The sequence below is a fragment of the Pteropus alecto genome, unplaced genomic scaffold, assembly GCF_000325575.1.
Source record: "Pteropus alecto unplaced genomic scaffold, ASM32557v1 scaffold76, whole genome shotgun sequence".
Taxonomy (NCBI): domain Eukaryota; kingdom Metazoa; phylum Chordata; class Mammalia; order Chiroptera; family Pteropodidae; genus Pteropus; species Pteropus alecto.
The window spans coordinates 9,365,351-9,373,509 of record NW_006443138.1 but is presented as its reverse complement, the minus strand read 5'-3'; the positions used below and the strand labels follow the sequence as shown (position 1 = coordinate 9,373,509).

At 35.5% G+C, this 8,159-nt stretch overlaps 1 protein-coding gene across 3 annotated transcripts in view; it reads right to left on the bottom strand.

Annotated features, from left to right (window-relative positions):
- Positions 1 to 8,159, bottom strand: part of TRHDE (thyrotropin releasing hormone degrading enzyme) — a 336,531-nt gene that overhangs the window by 157,455 nt on the left and 170,917 nt on the right. The window lies entirely within an intron of this gene.

Sequence of the window (8,159 nt, the reverse complement as noted above, 5' to 3'; positions counted from 1 at the left end):
ACACACACACATATGTACAGCTGAAACTTACCAGATTTTGTTAACCAATGTCATCATAAAAAAAATAAATAAATTTAAATAAATTAATTAATTAAATAATCAAGTTTCACCATACGGTTGATTTTATTCATGACTTCAACAAATATCAGTATTTGCTGTGTCCTTAAGTTTGAAATATATATTAAAATAAGTCAGGTATGGCCCTTGTATCCACTACATTTTACACTAAGAATGGAGATATGACAGCTTAATACGAGAAAAAAAAGAATCAAAACTGCAGTGACAGAGAGAGAAAACAAATCTGGTTGGAGAGGTTCTTGAAAGAGATAGTATTTGAGTTGGACTTGAAAAGAAATAAGATTTCAAAAGGCAGACAGAGGTTCTATATGTATTTATTTATACAAGTGTTAATTGAGCATCTCCTTGGCTCAATACAAGCATTGTTTTGTTCTTCAAGCACCTTGTTCCCTGCTCTCATGGCACCTATGTTAATATGTGGGTGTATATAGGAGGAAGAGGTCAATTAACAAGTAATAAATGAATGAAAAAAATTTAGTAAATGATAAATGCTATAAAGAAATTATAACAGAGGAAGACAGTGATTGACCAGTGGGATTGGGTGGGTGTAGTATGATCAAGGTAGGCCTCTCTAGGGTAATCACATTTCACCCAAGATGTAAAAAATGGTAGAAGCCTGCTGTTTGAAGAAAGGACAACAAATACAAAAGCCTAAGGTGGAAATGAGACAAACAGAAAGGAGGTAGGTGTGCCTGAAGAATATAATGGAGAAAAAGTAGATCTGAGAATTCATAAAAATTGCAAGTACATAACAAATACACATTCTTCTACTTAAGATTTTAACTTGAGACCTTCCCTAAATATGAACAAACTAGGCGACAGAACAACATTGTGTCAACTCTGCCGGCCACCAGCAGATGGCAACAGCAGTAGCAAATCTGATGTCATTTACTTGTAGAAACATGTTAACTTATGAACAATCCTTTGGAATCAAGCTGGTTAGAAAACAGAGGCATTTCTGTTTGCTGCAGTTCTCTGAGAGTCGAGTGTAGTCAAGTCCCCAAAATTAAGTGAGCAAATCAGGCTATGCATTGGGATTTGGAGTGGCACAAATGACACTGACATGGGCCAGGTACAAAGTTTGAGAGTTTGGAATAAAGAGGAAGGTACACCTAGGAAGTAGTTATCAGACAGCAAAAGCTTGACTAGCAGTATAAGCAGGGGACAGTTAAAGGTTGGCACCAAAGATGTCAGGCATTGGTGACTAGGCAAGCAGCTGGTTTCATACTGGTTTCCAGAGGTCCTAGGGTACAAAAGTAAGGCCTGGGTAACAAGACTATATACATCAACCAGACAAAGACTCATCAGAAAATAGAGTCAGATGCAGATAAAGTGATTGAGAATAGAGTAAAACACAGAGCTCAGTAATAGGAGTCAGCTTCTCAGACAGAGCTATGTATTATGGTGGATATAGAGAATCATGCCTATAGGTGGCAGAAGGGAAAAGTAAAGAGAAACTAAAAAGAATTTAGATTATGCAGCTACACAACCTTTTAACAAAGCACTGAAGAAATCTGGATATTCTTCCAACAGCTATTGAGAGATATTTTAACTGTACCTCACTGCTCTATACCTTCATAACTTAAGGAATCTCATATGATAGATTTATACTTTAAGAATACCTGAATGAAGTATACATATCTACATGTACACAATGTTCATAATTTTGTACACAATGTTCATAATTTTACTTCAAATAGCTCAAAACTGGAAATAAATCAGATGTCCATCAAAAGGTGAATGGATAAAGTCAGGTATATCTATACAACAAAATACTATTCAAAATGAAAAGAAATGAACTATCGATACATGCAACACCGTGGGAGAATTCCAAAAAGGCATACTGAGTAAAAAAGAAGAAAAAATATACATGCCATAAGATTTATGTCATGTTTATCAAATTCTAGAAAATACAAAAACTAATCTACACTATCAAAAAGCAGATTGGTGGTTGACTGAAGACAAAGATGAAAGGGGTTAAAAAGATAGCAACAGGAAATTTTGGGGGGCAGTGATGGAAATGCTCACCAGGGTGATGATTTCAGGAGTGTTCACGTATTTTAAAGTATCAAATGGTACACTTTAAATATGTGCAGTTTACTGCATGCCACTATACTTCAATGAAACTGTTTTTAAAACCACCTTCGATAACTGAAATATTCCTTTGCTTAACTTTAAAGAAGATAAGATTTATTCATAATGAATTAAATTATTTGAATTTTTGCAAAATAAGTTTGTCATGAGGCTATATCCATTAAAATGTGCAACTATATCTCTTTAACATGCCTTGAAAACAAAAGTCAGAAAACTCTAAGGTTTCAGAATCTAATTTACTTGGAAATTCAAAGAATATCCTGGATAAAATTATGCATAGTAGTCTGTTTCCAATTAATTACTACAGTCCTAAAAACTGTAGGCAGATAGCAAATATTCATATAACACTAGTGAATGTGATTACATAAATTAACATAAAAATTTGACTTTCTCTACCTGTTCCTTTCAATGCACTATAATTTGCCTTCTACTTTTAACACTATGTTGAAACGGCTCTTGATACCTAAGATCACAAAATCTAATGGAGGCTTCTCTCTGTCCTCCTTTTTTTTTTCTTTTTTCTTTTTTTTTTTTTGACATTGCTGAGAATTATCTTACTTCGATTAGGGTCTGTTACAACAAGATATACATTTTCCCCTCTACTTCTTAGATTAGCTTTTCTTTTTGTTGTTTTGTTTGTTTTATTTTTCGTCAGCTTCTATCTTTTGAAAATCAAAGTTCCCGGGCTTTCCAACTGTGGGTTTTTTTTTTCATTCATTCTACTAGTTTTCTTTGAGTGTTCTCACCCATTGCAATGTCATCTGTCACCACGCACATGCCCAGACAGCTCTCTTAGAGCTCCAGAGGAAAATATCTAAGCACCTTTGTAGCAGATTGTCACTTGATACCCCCCCGATGTACTATTCCTTCTGGAATAGCCTTCTCCCCTTTAATCTGGCTTAAACCTTCAGAAAGCCTTGCAGCTTCCTCTTTTGCACTCTGGGGAAAGTCAGCCGTCATGACAAATGTCCCATTAGCCTGACAACACCATGCTAGGAAGAACCTTGAAACCATATGGAAAGGTCCAAAGACTCACCAAATGGGGCCTCGTAGGATGGATATACAAACAGAAATCCAGTCTCCAGCATTAGTGGCAGTGTTCTGATATATAACTTCGAAAACTAGAAATATATACTAATGAATTCCACATTATTAAGTAATCACAAGCAGGAAAAAAAAAAAAAAAGTGCAATATCAGGCCTCCCCTCTCTACTAGTCATACAGTCAGTCACATTCTCAGCTTGAAGATCATCCAGAATAAGATTCATTGCCCTAGCTGTGGGCTCCTCCAATCCCTGGCTCTAGCGTGAGAGTCCGGTATTCTCTAGCTCAGATGTTCTCTGCCATATTATCAAGCTCATACTCCATGCTCTGTCCAAAAGTAAAAGGAGTAAAGCAGATACATTTGAAATATGACCTCAGATACTTGTGTTGCTTTCCTTTGACACCTTCCTTTTTGCCTATGCCAGACTCCCTAGAATCATGGCTTTTCTCTGCAATATTTCTTTGCCAGCCAATTTCTGCCTTCAAGTTGTCCACACTCAAACTTATCAATTCATTTTGAATTTGTCATTCATTTATCTAAATATTATGAGACTAATAAGAGAGTCTCTGCTAAGATCAGAAACCCAATGCCACACACTTCAACCTTGAGCCTGAAAAAGGAGAGAAAGTCTTGGAAGAAAAGAATTTGAATACCAAGGAAAGAAATATTATCCCCAACAGCTTAAGAGTATCACCTCAGTAACCAGTCCTTTCACATCTAGGCAAAGACAGACCTGCTGCAAAGCCCTGAGTATGATCAGAGGATGTGGTACTTTCCTTATAGAGCGACACTGGTCCCTGGCTGGGTGTGAGATTTTCTGCTCAGAAAATCTAGTGTCATGCATACATTAATCCTAGACTTTTTGGTTTCATAAGAGGAAAAACCCATAAGGTTTTCTCATGGGAATAGCTGATATTTCTTATTTTCCTGTATATTTCATTCATTCATTCATTCATTCATTCATTCACAAAGCTTGTTGAGTCCTCGCTCTATACCAGCAGAGAAGACTGACAAGGACCCTGCTCCCACAGAACTCATATTCCAGTTTCTGGGGTAGACGGGAGATGGGCTGGGTAGGGAGCCAAACATACTCAGATAAATAAATAATCAAGATAATATGAGATTGGGATCAGGAATGTGGTGAAAACAACACAAGGATATGTTAAAGAGTAATGGGGTTGGCAGGAGGATAGTTCGGACTGAGTGACCAGGAAAAGCCTCTCTGAGGAGATAACATCTAAACTGAAACACCAACCCAATCAAACTTGAGCTATGAGGCGAGTCATTTTTCATCTCAATTGCAGTAATCCCAGTGCCCAGGATAGTGCCAAGCACATGGTTGATATTCAAAATATAATTGCAAAATAAATGAATAGTTTGCCTTGTGATGACAAGTCATGCTGAATATAACTCACAACTAGTTTTGCTAAACAGTTTTGTAACCATTACCAATATCCACTTAGGAAAGAGAACTAAATTTTGCCATTCTGGTCATCATTTTCACAGTTTTACTCTCTGCTATGGGAAGTACTCTGCTGCTCCTTTAAATCACCTTCCTACTCCTCTGCTAAGTGTCACTCAGAAGCACTCTCTTCAGATTCACAGACACATTCTGAACTCTTTGCCCCAGTTCGTCCACCCCAAATCCATCTTGCTCTCAAATCCCCAGGCTTTTGACCTGACTTGAACTTATTTCCTACCTCACTTCATCCTTTAAATTTCACCCTCAGCACTGTCATCCAAGTTTTACCCTAAAAGCATCTCAATGACAATCTAAGTTATCTTTTCAGCACTGCTGCCCAGGCCGTCCTGGCAGAGGAAAAGCCTCTCCAGACATAATAGTTAAAAGTTGAAGCTTTGAAGTCCACACTGTCTGGATACAAATCCAGGTCTAAAACGAGCTGTGGGACCTTGAAAAATTTGTTCGGTCTCTCAGTTTCCATTTCCTCATTGATAAATGGAGATATTGATGATACCTTCCTCACAGGTTGTGAAGATTAAATGAGATAGTCCATGTAAAGTACTTAGTCCTAAGCACAAAATAATGTTATGAAAATTTGGGATCTTTTTAGTTCATCCCCACCTGGGGGAAGTGAATGCATCACAGGCTTTAGCTTGAGAAAGAAAGAATCTTATCTTTGAATGAAGATTAAGTATTGGTTAGTATGTTATATTAGGCACTTTGATTTCTTAATTGAAATATTATTTTATGACATAATGCAACATAGGACCTACTGAAGAATGAGTAAAAAAAATCACAGGGCATGCTCATTATCATTTAGGGACACTAAATAAATTTTAAAGGTATAACAGGTAAAAAAAAAAAGTTGTATTTTAAGGATGCCATTACTGTCACTTACTGTCTTATCTTACAGTCAAGATACTATTTACATATACAGTTATGCTTAAGAATAAAAAATAAAACTTCTTGCTCTGACAGTTACCATATGCAGCTAGTAGAAATATAAATTGCATTTGAAATAGAAGTATTAACAAGATTCACAGAAGTCAGCCATTATTGGTATTTATGAGAACAATCAACCTTTTCTTCCTTTCAAATGCATATTTCTAAAGTTTTTAATCACAAACTGTTTAGGCTGTTTTTAAAGTTCATCTAAAAGAGGAGTTTAAGCTTTACTATCCCTAGATACATTTCCACCAAATTTAAAAGTCAATCAGTCCTTCAATGTTTTAAAACAAAACACACTTTTCTTTTGATGGACTTTCTATTTGGGCATCTCTATCAAAAAAAAAGACTAGTTTCAGCTACACATTTTGGCTGATAACAGAATTTTCATCAGTACCACTTGTATTCACAAGCCTAGCATTTAAGTTCTTAAATGCCTAGCGTTTTCCTGAATTAGCATTAGGCCACAATATGCAGTCACAGTTTTTGCTGATCGTCCTGCCACATACTCAAAAGTTTGTTTTGCTTTGTTTTTTATTTCTGCAATCACTTTTCCTCAACACTTACTGATTACTGTCAATTGCAAAAGAGGAGCACTTTTTACGTGTTGCCTAATTCCCTTTTTCTATGAAAAAGAATTTTTATGCCAAATGACTTATCCCACATGCACATTTTCTCACCCATTTAATTTTTTTAAATTAGCTCTACTTTAATTTCCACCTTCATATTTTGCATCTTCTTTTGAGCATTTTTAAAACTCACAGCCTTTGCTTTAATGGACATGTTTAGGTATAAACATAGAAAACACACCGAATGACCTCTGTCCTCAACATTTGGTGACAGGCTGAGTTGATTGATGCTTGTTAATAAAGACTTACTGTTATCTAAAAGAATGTAAGGTGAAAGTAAAGGTTCCTCTCTATTAAAGTTTCATTTATAATATATTTTCATTCATTTCTGAAATACTTATTCACTTTAGGCCTAATATAGGCCAGACTGATCTGAGCACTTGATATATAAACCTTGAACAATAAAGATATAGTCTCATTAAACTCTCTTGGAGCTTAAAAACTAATGGGGAATACAAACAAGTTAAAAAGTATGTATATTATAGATATACATGAAGGAAAGTGCAGTATAGTGCATATGCTACAATGAGTACATAGCATAATGAGTGCAGCAAGGAGCAGAGATTAAGAACATAGGCTCTGAAGCTAGGCAGCCTAGTTCAAAACTCAATTCTGCTACTTAATGGGGCACATTACTTATCATTTATGCCCCTCATTTTCCTTACCTGTAAAATAAAGATGATTGTAACTACAACTATTTTACAGGGTTACTACTGGGGCTATTGTTGGAACATAATTCTCAAGGGTCACTCATATTTCTGTGTCTTATGAACATAGACACTGAGTGCTTTTTGTTCCATATATCTTTATAAAGATATCTGCATAGCAAAAAGAGAGATAGTATCCTTTCCCATGCAAAAGACAGTCCTACATACCATCATTAATAAAAGAATTCAATTCCCCAGGCTCGGGGGTCTTCATATGTAATGTAATCAATTGCATATGTAGGTATTGCCTGGATCTCTTTGCATTGCTATTGGGAATTGAGGCTTAGAGAACTAGCACACATAAAATAATGCTGATATTCTGGCTACTGCTATAGCTAGAACAATAAAATCCTTTGTCTCTAATCTAGGAGTTTTGTGTCATCTGCCAACATACATGAAACAATGGCAGACTGACTTGTCAAATTTGCAAATAGGGTAACGTAAAATCTCAGACCCTTCACAGTTCTTGACAACTGTGAGTTAATACCTGTGAGGTGCTTAGAACAGTACCTAGCAAGTGGTAAATGCTCAATAGCTATTAGTTATTGTGGTAGATAGAAAAATGCCTCTCCAAAGATGTCCATTCTGTCATTCTCAGATCTGTGAATATATTAGATTACTTGGCAAAGAAGACGTAAGGTCACAAATGAAATTAAGATTGCTAATCATCTGACTTAAAAATGGAAGTATATACTGGATATCCAGGTGGACCTAATATAATCACAAGGGTCCAGAAAAGTAAAACCAGGAAGCAGAAGAGTCCATGTCAATGTGATATAATGTGAGAAATACTCTGGAGGCCATTGCTGGCTTAGAAGATGGAAGGGGGCCATGAGCCAAGGAACACAGGCAGCCTCTAGAAACTAAAAAAGGCAAAAAAAAAAATTATGGGTTCTTCCTTAAAGCTTCTAGTGAAAGCAGTGTCAAACTGCCAATGTATAAAACCATAAGATAATAAATTTGTGTTATTTTAAGACACAAAAGATGTGATAATTAGTCATAATATCAATAAGAAACTAATAGAATATCACTATGATCATTATCGTTATCTTTATTATTATTACTATATTGATAAATTTGCTATATTACTATACTAAATTAAAATATTGCTATATGTACTATGGTACTATATAATGCTATGTTATATTTTATATATGGGTACAAAAAATCCCTTATATTATAATAATATATTACTATAT